General features: G+C 41.6%; 1 protein-coding gene across 1 annotated transcript in view; it reads left to right on the forward strand.

Annotated features, from left to right (window-relative positions):
- The window catches only part of FASTKD2 (FAST kinase domains 2), a 38,727-nt gene extending 16,661 nt beyond the window's left edge, over nucleotides 1-22,066 (forward strand). Inside the window, exon 13 of the mRNA XM_045868131.3 lies at nucleotides 20,071-22,066. The gene's annotated coding sequence lies outside the window, so the exon portion shown is untranslated. The remainder of the gene's footprint in view (nucleotides 1-20,070) is intronic.
- The last annotated feature ends 2,032 nt before the right edge of the window (nucleotides 22,067-24,098 follow it).

The following is a 24,098-nucleotide window of genomic DNA, read 5'->3' on the forward strand; positions in this document are numbered from 1 at the left end:
TACCTATTCCCTCCAGGGCCCAGATATTTGACAGATTTTGTGGGCTGTAGGTTTTACTTTTGCTCGTTAGCTTTGATGCATTGAACACTGGTTCCTTAGTTGGGATGGGCTGCGGCTGAGGTGGCTTGGGCAGTCCTTGTGTTCGAAATCTGCGCATCTGCACTCTCTCGGTAAGCTGTCCTGGGACTCAGGCATTGACCACATTTTTCAGTTTGACCACATGGTAGCCGGGTGCTCGAATTGCAGCGTGTGTAAGAAACAACGAAATAGCATGGGCGGGATGGCTGCAGATGGGGCGTCTGCATTCGTAACAGGCATTTGAGGTGGGAGTGGTTTGTGGGTCCCATGGAAAGATGCAGAGATGGCAAGGAGTCCAAATTTATTAAACCTGGTAGGCTGTGGGTTGCTCACGTCACTTTTGCCATTGCTGAGGTCCTTCCTTCCCCTTCCTTTCCCTCCCCCCCCCCCACCATTTCATGAAGTCATTTAGATTAAATATATAGCTGAACTATGTTGTGAGTCAGACCTGAGGACTGCTTTTCAGTTACGTTTGTTCATTCTTTTGTTGAAATATTTGTTCAAATCTGCGGTATAGCTGTCTACCTAGTGTTTGACTCGTGGACACAGAGACTTTCGCTATGAATCCTGATGCCATGTTAAGTTGGAATGGTTTTACCTCCGTGCAAGAGACTGGGTGTTTATGTCGCCCCCTCTGAATTCCTATGTTGAAACCTAACCCCCAATGTGATGGTATTTGAGGTAGAGCATTGAGGGGTGGTTAGTCCACGAAGGTGGAGCCCTCGTGAACTGTATTAGTACTCTTACAAAAGAGACCCCAGACAGCTCCCTTGTTGCTTCTGCTATGTGAGGGCATGGTAAGGAGATGACCCTCTGTGAGCAGGGAAGAGGCCCCCACTAGACGCTGAGTCCACCAGAGCCTTGATCTTGGACTTGCCAGCCTCCAGAACTGCGAGAAATAAATTGTTGTTGATAAGCCACCGAGTTGATGGCATTCTGTTAACATCAGCCCGGATGAACTAAGGTACACCAAATACACAGACCTGCAATTTCTGGACATCTTGCTCTCTGCCAGACCCAGCTAAGTTCTCACACCTATGCTCTCTTTTCATTATCTTAACTCTTAGAGGTATAGCTCTATTAGGATCCTCTTGGGGGCTCTCATTTCCTTATCCCTAATATGAGGATAAATTATTTGCCACGACTATGCAGGTAATAGGGCAGGGCTGGAGTGTGAGCCTGAGCTGACTTGGGCTTAAGAGAGTTGAACCTTGGGGCGGCCATAAAAAAGCTCCAGCATAGGACTGCTCAACTGTCAGAGATTTTATTCACTTATCCGGCCTGCATTTAGGAAAGGTTAGGGCCGAGAGGAAATTTGGCAATCATTTAACCCACCTCCCTCCTTTTATGGTTGAGGAAGTTAGAGCTCAAAGAACTTGATTTTCATGAGTCTCAGCCCCGGCACTGATGCCCACATCATTCCATCCTCTACTGCCCTTTGGCTTGGGTCTCAGGAAATCTGGATTCTGGTTCCAGATTGGACAGCACTTAGCTTTGTGTCCTTGGCCCAACAATTTAACCCTTAGAAGCTTCAGAATGGGAGTTGAAAATATTTTATTAAAGAAACTAAAATTCATTCTTTAAATGTTATGTGTGTATCTATTGCTTCTAGTGGCTAATTATGGCTCATGTTCAAAGGACTGGACAATTTTATGAATACTTGTAACTACCTTTTGAGGAAGTAGTTTCTTTGCATTTGTACCGGTTGGCATGGCAGATTAAAAAGGCATTCCTCTTTTATACTAGTATTACTAGTATCGGCATTTTTTATTGGTTTGTAGTCTAAAAAAGTCTTGTGAGACTCCACGTACAGCAAAGGGAAACAGTTTAATAATATATAAGTCTCAGGATAGAAAGATTTATTCCTCTAGGAGAATATTTACATATTCTCCTTTTCTGGTATTCATTCAACTGACTCAAAAAAAAAAACCCCCAAAAAACCCAAACCACACAGCCCCAGTTTGATTTCATAGACCCATTTCTCATTCAGTGAGAGAGGATCACTAGGGAGTTTATAAATCCAAATTATGACTACTCTTAATCAAGTCACAAAATATTTTATATCTTAGTACCACTGTCTCCACACTGTAGAAATGATGAAACTAACCTGTTTTACTGTATCAACCAACCAAAAGAGTGAACGTGAAAGGTAGAAGTTGATGTGTTGATATACACGGCTTGCTTCTGTGGTGATAAGTCAGCCATCTTGTGAGAGAAATTAGGTGTTTGGAAAAGACTTTAATTTCATTTATGCCTAATTCTGTGTTCTAAACTTTGAGTCTTGTTCGTGTTTGGAGCTGGGTTAAGATTTTTATTGTTATTTATTTTTTTAGCCTTGAACTTCTTTAAAATGTCTACATAGATTACAATTACGCCAAGTATACAAAAAGGTAAACATCAAACTGAGGGGAAAAAATAGATGATATATTTTTGACAAATATCTGAAGAGCCCCTATAAATTGGTAAGAAACACTCACGTAACAAAAGAAAAATGAGCAAAGAACTGATCAACACAAAAAAATTTCAGTCTACTACTAATCAAAACCATGCACATCCAAAAAAATGAGTTATGTTTGCCTTTTAAATTAGCAGTTTTGTTTTTTCAAGAATTGCAGTACTGCCGAAGAAGGTGTGATGAGGTAGGTGCTTGCAGATGCAGCTGGTAGAATGTAAACACCTTTCTGGAACAGATTCTGTGGCTCCTCCCCTCCCCCTGTATTTAAAAAAAATTACTGTGTAATTGACAGTGAACTGCATATATTTAAAGTGTACAATTTGATACATTCTAACAGATTGTACATATAAAATATCCATGAAAATATCACCACAATCAAGATAATGAACATACCCACCACCCCTAAAAGTTTCCTCCCTCTTTGCCTTGCCCTTTGTTCCCTGGAAACCACTGGTCTGCTTTTTTATGGAATGTCCTTTGTATGCATCCAGAGTCTTGGAAAGACTGATATCTATTGACATTGGCCAGTAATTAGGTTTTTAATGATCTTTGTGCCTATATGCATACATAGTACACATGTATGTGTACTATGCATTGTGTGTAAGGATTCTTATCACTCCATTGATATGGTATTTCAATGCATATGAGCCAGACATTGAAAATTAGGTGTGTTCATCATCACTGGAATATATATTATTTTCTAAGCCCTTGCTACTCAAAGTGTGGTCCACAGACCAGCAGTGTCACCATCATCTGGGAGGTTGTTAGAAATAGAGAATCTTGGGATCCATCTCAAGACCTATTGAACCAGAATCTGTATTGTAACAATCCCAGGTGATTTATATGCTCATTAAAATTTGAGAAGCACTGTTCTAAGACATCATTTTATTATTTGTAAAATATCTGGATGTGCCATAATTTACTTGACATAGCGAAAACCCTACAGTTATATTAAACGGAAAAGCAAACACCAACTCCATATACTCGGATTCAAATTTTATTTTTTAAAAATGCAGCTTATATAATGCATGCATGTGCAGAAAAAGACAGGAAGGAAAGGGATAAAGATGGGTATTTCTGAATAGAATTGTGATTTTTACCCATATTTTTCATATTTTCAAAAATGAATATGTATTACAAAGAAATCATTAGTTGATCTCAATTCATTCCTAACGTTTGATTCTCCAAACAGCATTGTAGTAATTAGTGATAACCACGAAGAGCTTACTTAGTGTAGTCTCAGAATCATGGGGGATATGAAGAAGTTAAGACAGGGATCCTCTCAAGTTGCTTATGAGATAAGACGCCATTATTTTTTGTCAAAAGATAACCTGATGTGTGAAAAGGCTCAAAGCAGAGGGAAGAGGGATTCTGAGGGGAAAGGGTCACAGGGTTGGGTTTTCAGAGCTGGCTGTACAGAGAAGAATGAGTAAGATTTGGTAATATACAAAGGGAGGCCATATATAATCTGAACATTTCTTGCAGGTTTTTTATGAGATGGACAATAATGGTGGTGGTATATGTGATAAATTCTGATCTAAATTTTAAAAGGGAAAGGAGCCAAGAGCATTATCCTCTGCTTAGAATGTTAACGTAGTAAATAAGTACTGTGAAATCTTGTTCTCTGTGATAATGTGGCTCATTACTCCATTCCAAGCCCAACCTTTTTTATGTCATGGTGCACATAGAAAATGAAGCGTTTTCATAGCACTAAGTTAAGGAGTATTTTGAGTGTTTATTTGGCGGTTAGTAGAACAAAATATTATATTTTCTTCATATGCTATAATAACGAAAATCAGTAAAACCCAAGTATTAGAGAAGATTTTAAATACTGATTTTGTGTAAAATTCCCAAACACATTTTTAAAACACCTTAATGAGAAACTTGATCTTGCTTTCTAGACAGAACTGGTAAATATCAAGTTGCATGCTTGATACGGCTATATCCAATTCTCGATCAAGATATTTTAATAGGTCTTCGAATTCTTGGTAGTCACCATTGACAAGAAACTTTGTTTACATAAGTAGCTGATGAAACAGTTTTTTTTGTTTTTGTTTTTAAAAAATTTTATTATGTTAGTCATCATACATTACATCATTAGTTTTTGATGTAGTGTTCCATGAATCATTGTTTGCTTATAACACCCAGTGTTCCATGCAATATGTGCCCTCCTTAATACGCATCACTGGGCTAACCCATCCCCCCACCCCCTCCTCTCTAGAACCCTCAGTTTGTTTCTCAGAGTCCATAGTCTCTCATGGTTCATCTCCCCCTCCGATTCCCCCCCTTCATTTTTCCCTTCCTAATATCTTCTTCTTCTTTTTTTAAAACATATAATGTATTATTTGTTTCAGAGGTACAGGTCTGTGATTCATCAGTCTTACACAATTCACAGCGCTCACCATAGCACATACCCTCCCCAATGTTCATCACCCAGCCACCCCATCCTTCCCACCCCCCTCCACTCCAGCAACCCTCAGTTTGTTTCCTGATATTAAGAGTCTCTTATGGTTTGTCTCCCTCTCTGGTTTCATCTTGTTTCATTTTTTCCTCCCTTCCCCTGTGATCCACGGTCTTGTTTCTCAAATACCTTATAGCTGATGAAATAATTTTAAACCATTTTTAAAACCATTCAAAAATTGAAAATTCTATTTAGGGCCTAACAGCTCTTCTTGTTCTGTCATTGTTGACAAATGCAGTGTTGATTTTTTGTGTGTGATAATACAAATGGGTTTGAAATGCAATTGAATTTTTTCGTATCAAGTATTTCCAAATAATAATGAAGTTCTGATTGTGTGTGTGTGTTGTTAGAACAGTCACCCTGCAACTAGTTTGGACATCTCTAAGCAAATAGATATAAGTCAACAGAAGAGATTTGGGGCATCTACCTGGAGCTGTACTTATGAGGAGCTGGCCTTCCCCAAAGCCAACTGTCTGCACCTCACCATTGAAACTGTCAGCAGCTGGAGTGTCCCTCGTCCATGATGGTCAACAGCTCAGCCAGCAGCAGGCTTCTTAAGTAGCTGTCCGGGTAATGGGACACATTCTTGGCTTCACACAACACATCACAGCACAGCAGGGAAATCCAATGCTTCTCATCTTCTTTATCTGTAGGAACCAAGGGGTGAGCCATCAGGCCCCACTCTGTCTAGGCTACCCCTTCTAGGGAGCGCTAGGTGAGGAGGTTACTGGCCAAAAGTCGCTTTGGCTGCCCAGCCCTTTGTGGCTACCCAAAAGGCTTAGGAGGTAGAGATCTCCTGACACTTTTAACCCATTTGTGGCACATGGGTGTGCTGGGCCTCACTGATGAGTCCAGGGAACCAAAGTCTTTACATTTCCCAACCTCTCTTACAGCTTGAATTCCAGATGTGACTTTAACAGAATGTAAACACCTTTCTGGAACAGATTCTGTGGCTCCTCCCCTCCCCCCGTATTTAAAAAAAATTACTGTGTAATTGACAGTGAACTGCATATATTTAAAGTGTACAGTTTGATACCTTCTAACAGATTTTACATATAAAATATCCATGAAAATATCACCACAATCAAGATAATGAACCTACCCACCACCTCCAAGCAGATGTGCCCGCTTGAGATTAAGAAGACCCAGATGAGATGGAAACCGTTATTTCTGCCAACATTTGTGGAGCATTTGATTTTTCTGGACTAGCAATAGCAGAGGTCCCAGGGTGTGGTGCAGCAGGATGTGGGGCAGCCGTTTTGCTGGTGGGGATTGAGGCGAAGATGCTGTGTCTCCAGAACTAACAACCAGGCAGTGTCTTCATGATTTCCCAGCTTCCGTGCGGTCAACAGAGATAGGAGCTCTTCTGGACAGCCAGTTTTGTGCTGGTGGTCTGAGTGTCACGCCTGGAAGTCAGACTAGAGGCTGCTCTTTTAGTCCTTCCAGGCACCTTGTAGGAAGAAGCAGCCTTCTGCTAATGGCCAGAAGTTAACATCCAAGCACACTGTCTTTAAGCTAGATAGAGTGGTTTCTGTTAAAGATACTAGAATGTATCTATCTATCTATATCTATCTATCTATCTATCTATCTATCTATCTATCTATCTATCTATCATCTATCTATCCTGGAGCCAAAAATTGGATACCTTTTTGTTTTTTAAAAAATATTTATTTATTTGACAGAGAGAGACACAGCGAGAGAGGAACACAAGCGGGGGCAGTGGGAGAGGAAGAAGCAGGCTTCCCGCGGAGCAGGGAGCCCGATACGGGGCTCGATCCCAGGACCCTGGGATCATGACCTGAGCCGAAGGCAGACACTTAACGACTGAGCCACCCAGGTGCCCCTAGGATACCTTTTTAAAAAGCTTTCTGAATTTTGCTCTAAAGAATTTCAAGGTTAGAGACATACATCATGTTACTAAGACCCAGTAGGACTATCATGTATACTGCCCGCTGGTTTTACATGTACCTCGCCCTCAGGAGGTTCTTTCAGGCAGCAATAAATGTTCCCTGGCAGATGAAAGGCAAGACCAGCCCTCCTCTCTTATTTTCTGCTTGTACACCCAGTTGTCACCATACATCTCCGGTTTTCAACTCTGGAACTCTGCCAGTTCCATCTCAGGCAGTCTCTACACTAGGACCCACATCATCCCGAAGAGGGAAAGAATAACATCTAACTTTTGCCTAATTGTTTCAGGAAATCCATTCCTATTTTTGCAAAAAAAAAAAAAAAAAAAAAAGCAATGAATGGGGGAAAGATGTGGAATTCGTTAAATACATAAAGACTCTGATCTTGTCATAACTTTTAAGTTAAATTAGACAAAAAAGCCAATGCTATCATATTTGGGAAACTTTGAAGTGCTTTGATGTCACTTAGCCTCATCAGAAAATCTCCTGTCTACCTTATTAAATGCTAGCCTCAAAGAAAATCAAAGATAACAGAAACCGGGCAATGTCCTCTTCAGCTCGCGGTTCACATCGAATTGCAACCACGGCTAGTGCCCCTGCTGTAGCCAAAAGGGGGGCCCACGCAGTCCAATCCACAGGGCTGCGCCTTCGAAGTGCCTGCTCTCTCCCAGCTGTCCCCAGGCGGGACCCACCATGGGCATGGGGCTGTAAGAGGGCTCCCTCGCTCCCTCTGTGTCCTCCTCGGGGAGCCCCAGGCTCCACAGCCATCTACCTCAAAGTCACCCTGTGGGCCAGGGCAGGGAAATCAGAACAGGTTTTCCAGGCTCAGCCTCCTACCTTGCCCAGCAATATTTCTTGGGTGACGTGGGTAAACACATAGCCACAAAGAAAAACATGCAAGCAAGGCAGTGCTGGTCACAGTTTTGAGAATGTGGATGTCAGAGTACTTGTGAATTGACTTGCTCACTTTCATAAAAGGGTGGACTCTGCATTTCTAAGCCGGAGTATCTCACCTGGCGCTCTTGGTTTAAGAAACACAAACCCACCAAGACATTTCTAACACAAATCTCACTTTGATTCTCACTTGAGAGCCATATGTGTGGTTTTTTAAATTAAAAAACGTTCTTAATTGTGGTAAATACATATCTTTTGGAACTGTTAAGTGTGCAGTTCAGCGGCATTAAGCACGTTCATGCTGATGCACGGCCATCGCCACCCTCCGTCTGCTGGATTCTATTCATCTCGTAGAATGGATACTGTACCCCCTGAACAGGAACTTCGCATTGCCCTTCCTGCCAGCCCCTGTCAACCACCGTTTTCTCTCCGTCTGTATGAATTTTATTACTCTAGCTACCTCACATATGAGTGGAATCATACAGTATTTGTCCTTTTGTGTGATGGCTTATTTTGCTCAGCGTAGGGTCCTCCAGGTCCATCCATGTGGTAGTAGGTGTCAGCATTTCCTTCCTCTCTAGGGCTGAGTAATATTCTACTGTATGTATAGGCCACATTTTATTTATTCATCATCTATCCATAGACACTTGGGTTGCTGCCATCTCTTGTATCAGTGTGTTGTGGGTTTTTCCCCCCTTAGAAACATGTTAGTCTCTTGAGTGTCAAACTGTTTTAAATATTGGTCTCTCATTTCTAGAGCATTTTCTTACCCTAAAAATGATACATGTCTGTCTCTATTATCTATCATCTCCTCTCCTTAGAGTCTTTAGTTGTTTATTTATTTTTTATTTTTTTTTAAAGATTTTATTTATTTATTTGAGAGAGAGAATGAGAGAGAGAGCATGAGAGGGGGGAGGGTCAGAGGGAGAAGCAGACCCCCCGCTGAGCAGGGAGCCCGATGTGGGACTCGATCCCGGGACTCCAGGATCATGACCTGAGCCGAAGGCAGTCGCTTAACCAACTGAGCCACCCAGGCGCCCCTTTAGTTGTTTATTTTTTAAATTAAGCATGTTACTGTAGTATATTTTATGTGTCCTGATATCATTTCACTGTGGATTTAATATTTGGAAATAGCACAAAGTCACATAGGGCAAATTTGATGAGCTGAGAGGCTGATTATGTTACAATAGCAACGACCGATTACGAGGTGACACTTATAAGCCCGGTACTCAGTATGCGAGCCCTTCATCCTTAATCTCTTTCAGTCCATACCACAACCCTGTCTGGTGACTATTAACAAATATTAATATAATTTTATAGATGAGAAACTTGATACTCAAGGGCTTTCAGTGACTTTCCTAGGGGTACACAATTAGAAAAAAGAGCAGGATGCTTGGGTGGCTCAGTTGGTTAAGTGTTTGCCCTCAGCTCAGGTCATGATCCCGGGGCCCTGGGATCGAGCCCCGCATCAGGCTCCCTGCTCTGCGGGAAGCCTGCTTCTCCCTCTGCCCACTGCCCCTGTTTGTGCTCTCTCTCTGTGATAAATACATAAACAAACAGACAGAGCTAGATCCACAACTCAAGTCCTTCTGACCCCAAAGCACATGTATGTATCATTACATTATTTCTAGAACTTTCCTGATGATTACATTTCCTCGCATTCTTGATGAAAATACAAATTCCTGGGCCCTTTCCCAGATACACCGAATCAAAATCTACAGAGAATGGGCCTGAAAAAGTGACACTGCTTGACATCATGGCGTCTCCACCATGTTTAGGTTAAACCTGTAACATCATGTAACAGGAGACTGTGTTGTGCAGCTCAGGGCTGCAGGCAGTTCCAGCCACAGACACTCAGAAATGTTAGGAGCATCAGTCATTGGAATGACAGTAGAGGATTCAAAGTGACTTCTTTGAAAGACAATACTTACTTGAATGTTCTGCTGTATAGTCATTAAAATGAGCAGCCTCACTGCCATGTAGGCACAACTCACGTTAGGATAAAGAGATTGCATTTTATAGTGGAAAGAGTAAGACAGCCCTGGTCTGGGATCCTGGGGAAGTCTCGTCGCTCTTCCGAGCCTTGATTTCTGCATATGTAAAATGGGGATGCTAATGCCCAATTCGAAGGACTATTGTATATATTAGAAATAAACATATATACCTTGTCATGTGATAGGTGCTTCATAATTGGTAGTTCTGGTAATGATAAAGCAAATTTTCCATGGCGATTGTAAATGTGAGCCGCAATCCTTGGCAGTGATCATTGTGTAATAAATTAGGCCACCAGGGTTTCCAGTTGACGTAAGTCTGGAGCTGAATCTAGAAGTGTGCAGAGAAGCTTTTGTGGCTTTCTTATGTAGATAAGGGCCGTGGGGGAGGGGGGGACGGGGGAGCTGCAATATTTTAAAAGGAATTTTATAGTGCAAAGAGCAAGAAATGAATGACACTGTCCCCTAGGTGGTGCTGCATCATCGTGAAAAGGCAAGTGGGAAACTTGGTATTTTTAGAGGTGACTTCCTTGTGGTTTGAATTTCAAATAAGAGCAGGACAGCTCCCTGGGACGTCTGGGAAAAAATGACCGAGAAGAAAGAGTCTTTTTAGTAGGATTGAGTGTACAATACTCTGGCCCATGAGGCCCCATCAGGTCTTGGGTTTGCTGTAGTTGGAAACAGGAAGCGTGGTCAGGCCAACTTTTATTCATTCCCTGTTGGAGCCGTGACTGATTTTGACAGATCGAAAACCATTTATAACACTGCTGTGGGGGATAGTTTAGCCTGGGATATTAGGTCTGGCCCCTGTAGGGACCGAGTATGGGATTGGAGGGATGTGAAGATCCCTGGAATATTCAAATATATATGCTAATGAATTTTCACAAGAATAGCCCTTTATTGTTCTGTGCGTATCACTGTGCATTTCTCAGCTACCCTTGTCCTTTCCAACCTCAATTTCTGGGCAACCTATTTTTTATTCGGCATCAGAAGCGATAGCATCTGGGAAGTGAATCTGATGAATTCTGTCTGGCAACCAACATCCTTCAGACTGCCAGATCCTGGGGGGAGAAAACCGAGATGCTCAGGAGTTGGTTCAGGGCCAGATATACCTGTCCTTGAGGTCCCAGTGATGGGGGAAGGAGGCTGGCCAAATGCGGAACTTCTGAAACTCCACTTCCTGAGTTCATTTCCATTTTGGCAAAATGTGACTTCGGTTTCCAAGAGAAAGACTTCGCATGTATTAAAATGTCTCAGTTGCTGAAGTTGCTTTGTGTCCTCCACTAAAGCCTTCTGCCATCAATCCCTATCTCCCAACACATTTTCAAATGTGGTGTCTTTGGGAGGTAACCATAGCAACAGAGCTTATTCAGAAATGCCTGAATCTAGGCAATAAAGGGAGAGGCAACCCCATGGTATTTTTCCCTGGAAATTCACAGGACACTGTTGATTGTAATAGTTGCCTCGGCTGAGTACTGTTAGCTATGTTCTAGGCACTGTGCTACTTTAAGACATTTGATTCTTAGGACCACTCTCTGGGGGTAGTCATCGTTATCCTTTTAAAACAGCTGAGAGAACTGTAGCACAGAGATTTTGGTGGCTGCTCTGTGGTTGTACAGCTAGTGAGATCCACTGGGGCCTGAAATCAAAGGGCCCCCGATATGCCCTGCATGGGTTGCCTTGCAGGGAAAGCTGGAGAGAAGTCTTTCAATGTCTATTTTGCAGGTAGTGAAAGTGAGTCACCGAAACATGGAAATTGTTCAAGGTAACAGCTGCAGAACCTCTGCCCCCATCTCACTAACACCCTTCTGTTATATGTAGCTCTAGAGCTCCCAGGGTTATCTTATCTGATGCTCAGAGCGAGGCTCTGTGATGACCGTATTTGTATCTATTTACAGATGAGGACACTGAGACATGAAGAGGTTAAATGACATTTCCCAAGGTCACAGCTATCATGTTGAAGAATAAGAAACCAAATCCATCTCTAATTTCATATTGACTTCCTAGATTTGGTGCTTTAAAAATATTTCATCTCTCCATCCATCCACCTATTCATCACTTTCATAAGAATTTATGAAAGAATTAAGTACCTTATATTATGTATGTTTGACAAGGTTTTCAGGATTAACTTTAATTGAACAGAGATGAATTTCACTATAAATATGAGACTATCCTTGACCTGTGTGCTGTGGAAATACTGTTTATAAGTATAAACTTTTATATGTCAGAATTACATATCCTAATGAATCTAAAAATCCATACTTCATGTGTTATAGATATGAAATCATATTCATCTCTGTAAATTGCCTAAAATGATAACAGAGAAGGATATTATGCTTAAAATATTTGATTAAGTCAAAAAGCTCATATATTCTCAAGAGAAACATGATCTGTAATCCTAGCTAGAGCCACCTGCCATACAGGGAGCCGAGGGTATAGAGAGGAAGGGAGAGGGGATGGTTCTCATCCTGGAGGGCAGGGCTTGGACTCACTGTTCACTCAGTGAAGTGTAACCATGACTCATGGAGTGACGCTCCAGAGACCTTGACTCAGAATTCTCTTGAGATCTTGATGTGGGTCCTTTGAACATGGCAGGGCGTGGAGATAGGATCCTGACTCTAGCCTGCAGAAGCCCAAAGGCAGGAGACCGCCTGGAGCTGCTTCTGTTGGCAGAGCCAATGCAGAGGGCAGTGTGACAGGGCTCTAGGCTTCCAGGTTGGGCTGGGGAGGGGAATGGCACGGATGGCTAATACCTGCTTGAGTCATCCCCGAAAGGCATCGCCCTAGAGGACTTTCTGCCAGGGCGCGGCAAACCCGGCAAGGAGAGTGCGTGTAGTGTTTTCACAGTCAGCCTGAGAGAGCACTGTGGGGGTAAGGGCGGGGACACTGTGGTGTCAGAGGGCAGCACCCAGTGGAAAGGGGGATGGTCGTGTCTCTTAAGAACCCCGCAACACTCATGTGAGGAGGAGCCAGCATCTGTGCAGCCGACACACCAAAGGCATCTTCACAGAATACAAGGTCATCAGTTAATAGACCCTTTATCCCTTGTCTCTTGTCTCTGTCCTGGCCCCGCGGGAGCCAAAAGTAGCACAGCGAGTGGGGCAGGGGGACTGGGAGAAAGAACAGGGTGGACAAACAGCAGAAGCAGAGACTCGCTCACTACTGAGCGGGGAAAAGGAACCTTAAGTGGGCGAGGGATTAGAAGGCTTTGAGAATAGTTGAGTAGATGAACTTTTAATACCTGAACACGAAGCTGTTCTACTATCCGAGGGTGACCAAAAGCGCTTCAGTGCGTGTCTGAGCTGTCCTTGCTGGGGGAGGAGGGAGAGCGAGCAGAGCCACAATGGCGGGCAGGGGAGGGAAGAAAATGGAGCCACCTGCAGCCCCACGCCCCATCTGGCCTGTACAATAGGCTGGTTTCACCTCCCAGTAGCCTCTCAGGGCCATGATAGATTTTCAAAGGAAATGCTGGATTTCCTTTCCTTGCTCCTTCACCCCCAGCAGCGAAGCTCACTCCAGAATCCATATCCTATGTGTTTTTTTTCTTTCAACTTCTGGCTAAAGAAGAACCTCCTGCCCTCTTCTGCTTGGCTTCAGATTTTCCCGTGAGGATTACTCCCAGAGAGAAAGGATCCTTGTTCCATCGCTTGCAGGCCAGAGCTGTAAACTCCCTCCCAGGAACTTTGTAGGGCCTTCAGGACGAGGCTGGAATCTGAAAGGGGAGTAAACATGACTATTAGAAAAAATGATCCCTTGCGATAAAACATCCTCTGATATTGCTCATAATAGCATAGAACGTTACGTGGTGCAGAGCCCAAACATGAGGTATTCATCTGCAATTATTTGTGCTCACCAGGGAAAGGATTTTTTCCTCTGTTTATTGCTTTATTCATGATTAGCCAGCAGTATAATGATAGGGTTATAATGATAACAACATGAAGAATGAAAATGTTCGAGGTGCAATTTGCAAGCAAGATGCTAACCCTAGAATCCCTGAAAGTTTCAGAGGCAGGGAGTCTGTAATCGTGTGTGTGTGTGCGTGTGCGTGCCTGTGTCTGTCTGTCTCAGTGGAGAGGAGAGGGGATAAGTTTATCCTGAATAAGGAGTGGGTAGGAGCAGCCCGTGTGTCCTTCTGTGTCTTCCTCAGGCTGCTTTGTATTCAAGGTCAGGAGTGGCCCTCACAGGCCTTCTCTTTACCTTCTATCCCTCACGCAGAATGAGAATTAATCATTCCCGGAGCTAGAATGATCTTTCCTACTTGTAAAAATCCATATGGAATTGTTTCTGAGAGGCAAGATTTCTATCTCAAAAGTTCCAGAAAGTTCTAGCGTTCCAAGGGCTGACCTTGAGTCCTCAACATCCCCTTTCCCACCTTCTCAACTCTGGAACAGGGTTTGGTACTATGGCTTGTGACTTTCCCAAGGCTCCTGGGCCTGCTCTGGCAAATAGAAAATGTATCCCCTCTACCTGAGGAAGCAAATTCTTTTGAGTATCCTAAGTCATGGCAAATCTTCATCTTTTGTATTTGGCTGTTGTTTTCACAAATGGTTAAAACTCCCTCACAGCTAACATTGGTGAATGAAGTTGATAAAACTGAGTAAAACTCTTCTTGGCCAAAACGTAGGCTTAAAGGGATGATTTTCTCCTAAGATGTAAAAGCTAGCTCTGGCAGCAGTTCCAAAGGAAAAAAATGTACCAAATATTTTGAACAATGACAGCATCATGGGAATGAATATATGGTGAGTTCCCAGGAAAACTATTTTAAGCTCAAACCCACATATATAATATATAAAACACAATACTAGCCACTGTCTTTTAAGCTATTTTCTCAAAGGTTAATTAAATAAAACAATCCAACTTTGATGTATATGTTATTATGCCCATTTTCCAGATGAAAAAACCCAGACTTAGACTCACAAGCCACGTGACTTTGAGCAGGTTATTTCGTGTTTCAGATTTGATCCAGGAGCCATACATCATGTATTCCATAACTTTATGCCAATCAAACAGAGGACAAATCATTTTCAAACAAATCTCATCAATTTTCTCTCATTTTTATACTACAATATGAATGTGCCGGTACATTACACATACGTAATTTTTTTTTCATTTTTGAATTTCATCATAGATAAGACCCTCCTTCCCCTTTCTTTTTCTTTTTTTCTTCTCCTTTCCTTTCCTTTCCTTTCCTTTCTTTTCCTTTCCTTTCCTTTCCTTTCTTCTCTTTTCCTTTCTTTTCTTTCTTTCTTCTCCCCCCCCCTCCTCCTCCTCCCCTGTCATTGTTGTCGTCTTCTTCTTCTTCTTTTGTATTTTGAACTGTAGAGAGGCAGGGGAACTAGAAGGCCACTGGACTGAGAATCAAGAGATCCGAGTCCCAGCCTCCACCTCTGTCATTTAACTTCTTCAGGTCTTGGTTTCCTTGCCTGTATAACAAGGAGGTCACATAAACCTTCTCTAAGACCTGAAGCTCTCCATTCTTTACAAATGATTCACAAAGCCTAGATTTCCAATTCCAGCTTTTGGCCAAAGGTCCTCCCCATTGCCCCAAGCTCCTAGGTGAGCAGGCCATCCTCCCAGAACGAAGAATACACAGTGCTGTGTAAATCAAATTCACTGCAAATAAACAGTTTTACACAGTTAAAATGCTGGTGTGTGGGATTTAATGAGCTCCAGATGCCTGACCTCTGGAAAGAAATGATTTGGGGAACTGTAGCTGTGGAAGAGTCGAAGGGCATCAGCATCTGGTGTGAGTTACATGGAGTGAAGGGGATCGACCACATTTTTGTATTATTGCCAAGCTGGGGAAGGCGGAGATACCATGGAATCTGTGTGCTCACCTTCTGAGATAATGCTGACACTCTTCAAACTTTCAGGAAGTTGTGGAGTCCAGTGGATCCTGACTTCCTTGCCACAGTTTTCCCCGGCTTTTCATGCCCTCAAGACCATTGGGCTTTGGGTCTGCTCTGATGAAAGCAGGCTCTCTTGTTGCACGTGGCAGGGACTTTGCCACTTGTACTAGTTTTGCTTGACTCTGCTACTCCTAAAGGATCCTGCCTAAAACCCAGATCTGACAGGTCATTCCCTTTCCTTATTTAAAATATTCCGACTCCCCATTGCTTCTGCACATACTGCATGCTGACGAGTTGGACCTGGACCTGCTCCGTGAAATTATTCCCCATCCTTGGCATCCTGTGCTCTAGCCATGGGGGTCTTCAACATTCCAATCTCACCTTCCCAAGCATTTCCACATGCCTTCTACTCTGCAGAATCCCTGCACCAATTCTCCACCTGGAAAACTCCTAAATCCATGTAGCTCACACACACTTTCCCTGGGATGTCTCTCTTTACTTGTTCCTGCCCCATTTGTGGTAGTCTTTGCCATTTCTGTGTCCTGATGGCCTTTCGATGCAGTTAGGGCTAGAAAAAAAGATCATATACTCTCCCCTCAATAAATCAGAGAGCTCTTCACGAGTGCAAATGTGTTTGATTCTTCCTTTTATTTTCTGGAATAGAGTAGAATTGGCTCTTAGTCAATGTCTAAGTGAACAAATGAAGGAATGAAAAGAAAGTCCCGGAAACCAGAGTCTCAGTCTTTTAAAGCTTCTCCACCATGTTTCTCTGATTGTCTTGTACACAGTAATTTATGTCTAACAAGGGTTCTGCCATACTTACATCCTTTTTGAAGACTACTGTTCAAGGAGAGGAAAAACACTAGCATTCTTCCAACCTCGAGAAGTTGCTACAAAACAGCACAGAGAGGAACAAACAGTAGACTCACTTGGCTTCACAAAATGCTGTTCCTCCTTGAGCTCAGTGAGCATATGGATGTACCCTTGTCTTAGAGATACGCTTTGAATGCAGTCATTCTCTGTGTGTAGTCTTGCAAACAAATAGGTCTCACAACTTGGAAACTGATCAGAGGCAAAAATGTAGGTCTTCCTTCATAAAATAGGATTTCATTCTGCTTTTTTTGTCTTTACCTTTATTTCAATTTATTTTCTAAACCCCAAGACACCCAAGGTACGAATCAGCATTTATCTTCTTGACATCAGATTCTAGAAAATAAAGAATATTCATATTTTGGAGATTCTTAGTACTGGTTATCTGAAATAAAAATTGAGAAGAATTGAGAGTAATATTTTAATAGGACATGGTGGCTTTCAAATACATGATCTCATGTGATCCTTACAACAGTCTTGTGAAACGGACAGAGCAAAAATTTAAAATCCTGTTTTAGAGGTGAGGAAGCTGAAGCTCGCAGAGCATAAGTGACTTGTCCAACCAGCTAGCACCAGAACCAATTAGGATTATGTGGGTACCCCCACCTGCCATTGCAAATATTTGTGAGAAAGCACTCACATTGTCACACATGCTTTTGCCTATCTTTCCAAGTCTCTAACCTCCCAACACAAACAGACCATGTTGGGAAACTCGCTACTCAAGGAACTTCTCTGGGTCATTTTCATGGTCTAATGAGAACATGAGAGAAGATGTATTGAGAAAGGACAATAGTGAACATTGACCATTCACTTGATTAAAGGTTTGATGCAGAAAGTGACTGAAGTTACTTGGAGGAAAAGCAGATTGTGGGCCTGTGCCTTTTTATTTTATTTTTTTGTTTTGTTTTGTTTTTAAACTAGGACTATCTCTTTCTCCATTCTCAGGGAGATACAGACAGTGATGAAGAATATAGTGATTCCTTTATTTGACTAACTGGATCCTTTTCAGAAAAGGTGAGGGTAGTAAATGTGTTGGGAACTCCATTAAAAACAATGGACAATTTAATATTCGGCAAATTGGGTGTTCCCTGTTTAGCTTCTCTTAGAATAATGGAATTTAAGCATTTAGAATATAACTTGTTTTGAAATGATGCATGAGTTCCCAAAAACCTTGTTTAACATATTGCTGGAATAATGCATATGAGATGGTTAAAAATGGAAGTAGGAAAAAAAATCCCCAACACCCTTAGAGGAATTTGCAATTCATAAAGTTACTGACAATTTTGCATTATAGTTGCCATGGTAACCATGCTAGGCTTCTGCTCAAATGTTTCTCAGAAGGGGAAGGAATAGTATATAATAAGCTCTTCAAGTGTAATTTTTTTTTTATTGTAGTTGAATTAGTGTGTAATTCTTATGTGAGTATTTTAGTAATCCATGAACACGCACTCTAGTTACGGTTCGGATTTCTTATCTCTGTATGCTTAAGCAGTGTATGAAAAGTTGCTGGCGACTAGCAATGCTTGGTAATTAATTATAAAAAATAATAACAAAAAGCATTACCCATGGTAATTAATTATAAAAGTGAAAAGCATTTCAAACTTGACTGTAGTAAATTTCCTAGACCAAAGCACTAGCTTGCTTATTGATTCAAAGTGCTTTCAGCCAAGCATTCAGGCTACATTCACAAGTCACCCCTGGCCCCTTCCATCCTTTTTTTCAGAAGAGTCCTATATAGTGAATAAATGAGGACCAATTAGACCAAAATAATACTTTCATTTGGCCATTTGGATAGGGAGCTATTTTAAAATGGTAATTGACTGTGTGTGTGTGTGCGTGCATGTGTGTTTGCGTGTGTGCACGTGTATGCTTTGTTCAGCTTCTGTGGAGCCAGTCGAACAGCTGGGGCGGAGCAGTGCATATCTGGACATGGAGCTAAGGTCGTTTCAGGTTTGATTCCATATGGGTTAGTCTTGAATAGAGAAGAGATCCGGGCTTTGGAGTCAAACAGGCCTGGATTGCATTCTAGCTCTGCATTTGACTAGCCGAGACCTTAGGTAAATCCCTAAACATTGGGAGCCTCAGTTTCTTCATTGGTGTGAGTGGGATGATTGCAGTGTTTGTCAGAATGAGAGATAGTTGGACATGAAACACTTGGCCCAAAGTTTGGCACAGTGTATTCGCTGCCTATTATTGCTCTAACCCATCTGTGCAAGCTTCATGTCTTAAAACCACACACATTTAGTATCTTATAGCGCTGGAGCTCCCAAGTCCAAAATGGGGGTTAGCAGGATAAATTCAAGGTGTTGGCAGGGCTGCCTGCCTTTCTTCTCTCCCCAGAAGAGAATCTGGATTTTCCTATTGTTATTGCTCTTCCAGCTTCAGGGGCTGCCTGCATTCTTTGGCTCATGGCCCCTTCCTCCATCTTCAAAACCTGCAGTGACCGGTCAGGTCTTTCTCACGTCTCTTCAGCCTGACACTGACTGTTTGCCCTCCTCTTCTGCTGTTAAGCTTCTATGGAGCCAGTCTAACAGCTGGGTCAGAGCAGTGCATGTCTGGACATGGAGCTAGGGTCGTTTGACCTGTGCCTACCCAGGTCATCCAGGATGATCTCCTGATTTTAAGGTCAGTTGATTAACAACCTCAATTCTCCCTTGCCGTTAACATAACATATTCATGGTTTCTGAGGATTAGGACATTTTTGGGGGTGGGGGCGGGGGTCATTATTCTGCTTAACCATACACAGCAAGCACCAATAAATGCCAACTGTATAATTTTGTGTCATTGTTACTATTCATAGTATTAGCACTAGTAGAATGTTTACCACCTAATAGAATTTTTTACCACCTAATAGTAGAATGTTTACCACCTAAAACAGGAGTTGGTAGAACAGAGAGAGCTGTCAAAGTCCAGAGCTGCCTGGATCAAATGTTGGCCTGTGTGCCATTCTTTATGGCCTCTGTTTTCAGACAGTCACATTTCAATGGATTTCGGTGGGTCCTGGCCGATGGAACCCATATCTGGAGAGTCACCAGGGGACAGAGTCTCATTTCCCAAATGTCTTGCCTTGATGTGTTTCTAATTATGAGAAGCTTTATTTCATTAACACTGATTTTTTTTAAATGGTCTTCTCAAACCACACCAATTCTTAAAATCTAGGAATCGCCTCTCAGGAGGAAAGGCTTCCAGGATCTCGATGAATGCCTGGAGGTGACAAAGAGCGTTTCTTGGTAATATTCTTCCAGGAGACGCTATCCCCACGCTAGTGCCTGTCGGCCCTACAGGAAAACAAGGTGGGAGGGGCTCGCCTGTTGTCTCCCTGCACTGTGAACAGGATGAAAGAGTGTTGATATTAGTATGAAGGAAAGTATTCTGACCAATGTTCCACCCCAGGACACTGTGACCAAGGGGGATCATGGAGCTACAGGTCTGGAGGTCTCATCTGCTTGGGATGGTTCAGGTGGGCCTGTAGGTGTTGTCAGGCAGATGGCTGAGCGACCACCCAACTCCTTTCTTCCCTTATGAATTTTTTTTCTCTAGCTTTTTCTCTCTCTCTGTCTCCTAGGTGGGGTTTGCATTATTGTTCACACAGTTCTCTCCAGAGCAATCAAGCAGCTGGGACATCTGTTGTCACTGTCTACAATGGACGCATCCTCTACGAGTTTGAGATGCTCTGGCTTCACTATGTAGACTGTGGTTTGGAGGAGCAATTCTGAGTCACCACCACTCTCTCTAATTATTCTGTAAGAAGGTCTTATTTCTATTTCTCCTTTCCTCTCCCATCTCTATGTGTTTATTCTAATTGCTTTTTTAATTCCCTGACTCTTATTTGGTCTCTGTTCTTATAATTTGGGCCGACTTCAACTATTGTCATCTTTTTGGACTAGTTATTTCCTCCTCCTTTGATTTAGTCCATATATTTTCTCAAGAGAATTTAATGGGAATTCTTTTATAAGCAAACAACCACTCCTCCAAGTTAATTTTTTTCCAATTTGATTTGCATAAGGAACACGTGCATGAGTTCCTAGTCTTGTGCATTAGCAAAGAACAGTCAGTATGATCTAAGGAACCTGGGTGATTGTCTCTTTTTGCAAGAAATCTACTCATGAATAAATACAAGAAATGTACTTATTTGCATTTCCCCTACAATTTTCCTCCTTAGTTCTTTTACATTTTCTGTGCTGCTAATGTACATAATCCCTACTACTAGGGGAACTGGCGGGACTTTGAAAGAATGCATTTTGATTTTGTTGATTTACATTTTACCCAAATTGACCCTCTTTGAAAATACAAACTATCCTTCCTGTTGCAAAAAAGGAGATAAATGTTGCTATTTACTGGTAGTAAGATAAATGGGAAAGAGGAAGGATATTCTAACTGTAAACTTGTGTTCTCTTTTACTTAGGAACTAGGACAGAATCTTGGTCTCTTCAATGTGCATATTCAATAAATGCAATAGCAATTCAATAAGTTAGTTGATATTTAAGTATATAAAGGAATGTTTTAATTTCTATCCAAAGGATGAATTTCAGGGACTTTGCTTTGGAAAGCATCTATTCCCTGCTTGTTTTCCAGCTCTTGGGGCTATTCAGTTTTTCCCAGTCTTTTGGGAATATAACTAGAATTTACTTAAGTTCCACTTTCTAATCTTATTACACTTCAGGATCTCTACATTCTCAGTTTCTGGATTTAAGTTGACAGATACCAGGAATGGACTCTGTCAGTCATCATTGTGGCTGGAATTGTAAGACAGTGAGGTGAAATTGACGTCCCTGGTGTAAGATTAACCCACCTGGTAGTCCCAGCTCAGCCATTTACTAGCTGTGTGGGCAAATTTCTTTACCAGGGTGATCATAACAATCATCCAAACCAGGGCACTTCTAAGGGTGAAGTGAGTGTTATCAACAATTATGCCAGGACAACAAGCACAAATCAGGCCAAGCCAGGATGCATGGTCCCCTGGCTGTTGGCAGTATTAGCTCTTTCCTCTATAATATGTATAGGAAAATGTAAACATTTGAAAAATACCCATGTTATAGGATGTTGTAAGGAGTAAATGAGGCAATGAATTAAGAGTGCTTAGCTCAGAGACTGGCATATACTAAGGGTCAGTAAATGTTAGTGAACGAACTATACGTCCCCAATTTTTCATGTTCCTCAGGGCAATCTGAAACATTAAATACTATCAACAATTAATATTGATCACTTGCTTATTATACAGAACTCACCAAAAGCTCTTGAGTTTATTTCTTAGAACAAGTGTGCCATTTTCCTGTTTCCTAGGAGTACAATGTAGAAGTCTCATCATCCTAACCCCTTTACTTGGTGAATTAATTTTCTATTAAATCCATTTCATTAGAATGCTGTATACTGTTTTGGGTTTAGATAAAGGAAGAAGCTATAAGCAGCTCTCAGTTTTGGTTGAGAATTTTACAGTGCAATCTAATCACCCATGGAGAATTTCTTCCTCTACTAAAGGTTCCGGAGTAGAGATCTACTTCAAAACTGGATTTTTGCCTGGCTTTGTCAGAGGTTAGCTGTGGTTCAGGAGGCTTCTAATGTTGCTGTTCTTGCAATAAAAAAAGCTTGTAATTGTGACCAAAGATACTTTTCTTTTTTCCCAAAGATACTTTTTTGATGCTTTAATTTTGTGCAGTAAAGAAGCAAGAATTGGAAATATTAAAATGTCTTTAATGCAATTGTGATAAAAACTCAGTTTAGTTGCACAGAAATATTTGTTATAACTAAAGAAGGGTGGATACCTTGAAAAATACTTCATGTTCACCAGAGAAGGATTCTGAAGAACGCATTCCCAGAGCTGCTTGATGGACCCAGTAAGTGTGTGCTTGTTTCTACTTTTGTAAGTTATTATATTGGACCTTGTGGAAATCTCAGGACAAATGTTTTCTTGCTGGCATAATCTAGTCGATAGTTGAGTTATTGATGACTAGTCTCTGTTAAGAGCCCCATAAACTAGTTTCATTAATTCATCCATTCATCTATCCATCCATTGATCTGCACATCTGTTCAACAAATATTTATCAAGCCTACTATTACATGCTAGGGGCAAAAGTTTTAAACAAGCAATATTCAGTTTTTATTCTGTGGTAGATTTGCAACACTGGCTCCATTTCTCCACTCCACCCTGTTGGCTATATAACTTTACAGTGGTCTTCTATTTTGATTCTTGTCTCAGACATGAAACTTACTTTGGCCAATGAGTTGTTGGCAAGCATGGCATTAGCAGAGGCTTGAAAGCAATTGTGCAATCAGGCTTATTCTCATTCTTACCTTCTTCCTCACCATTAGAACATCTGTGCTGGCTTGTTGGATGATTAGAGACTTGGAATAGAGATGAGTTAGCCTAGTCATTCCAGCCAAGAATATTCTATTTCAGCTGCAGGCCAGCTGACCCCCGTACATCGATATATCTCCCTGTACCTGTGAGATGTTTAACTGAGACCAGACAAACCACCCAGCCAAGCCCAGCCAAGATCAGCAGAGCTGTCTGCTCAAACATCCCAGAGGCACAAGCAAGAATTGCTTATTGTTGGGTGGGCACTGAAGTATTGTGGTTGGTTTGTAGTCAGCAGTACTGGGAATAGTTAATGACACAGCTTCAAAGACTCTTGTCCTTGTATCTTTCCTCCTTGACAACCACACTTCCATTTTTTCTAAGACATGTTGCATATTTGCCCACTGAATGTTCTCACACATTCTACAATAATTTCTTTGGAAGAACAAAATAGCTGCTTGGAGGTATTTACTTCCATGGGTATATGCTTCAGAAAGATTTGGATTGAAACTGCAAAAATCCTATGAGCGTCTATGAAATGGAGGAGATTCATTCACTTATCTCCCATTTATTGGATGCTTGGGTGCTGACTCTGTATCAGACACAGTGCTGGGCATTAGGGAATGGGAGGGAGCAAATGTACGTAAGCCTATCTGTGCAGACTTGGCATTCTGCTGGAGGATACTCTAAATGAGAAAATAGACAACAAACAACACAATATGGAAAGTACTAATATAGAGGGATGAGCACAATTTTGTTTATTTTTAAATCTAGAGAGACACACCTTTAAACAGAAACACTTAAAGAAATACTCTATTAAACCTACTAAACCAGGTTTCCAGTTACAGAATGAATAATTCACAGGGATGAAAGGTACGGCATAGGGCATATAGTCAATGGTATTATAGTAGCATTAGGTGGTGACAGATGGTAGCTGCAGTTGGTGAGCATAGCATAACGTACAGAGTTGTTGAATCACTATGTTGTACACCTGAAATTAAGGTAACATTGGTGTCAACTATACTTTGATTAAAAAAAGAAAATTAAAATATCCTAAAAAATGTTAAAATATAATTATATTATTCACTCATTCATTCAATGAATTCACATTGAACACCTGGTCTAGACAAAAGAGCGAACCAGCTGCTTGGAGGCTATAAAGAACAAGTCCTTTAAAAGGCTTATAATCGAGAATGGGACACCAGCAAAAATAATTAATATAAATCGGAAGGAATTACGTTCTAAAATGGAGGTTTAAAGTATAATTTAAGTGGAGAGCAAAGAACAATTAATTCTCA

The sequence above is a fragment of the Mirounga angustirostris genome, unplaced genomic scaffold (genome assembly GCF_029215605.1).
Source record: "Mirounga angustirostris isolate CCGP_5_RB_7025 unplaced genomic scaffold, mMirAng1.0.hap1 SCAF_3, whole genome shotgun sequence".
In the NCBI taxonomy this organism is placed as follows: Eukaryota; Metazoa; Chordata; class Mammalia; order Carnivora; family Phocidae; genus Mirounga; species Mirounga angustirostris.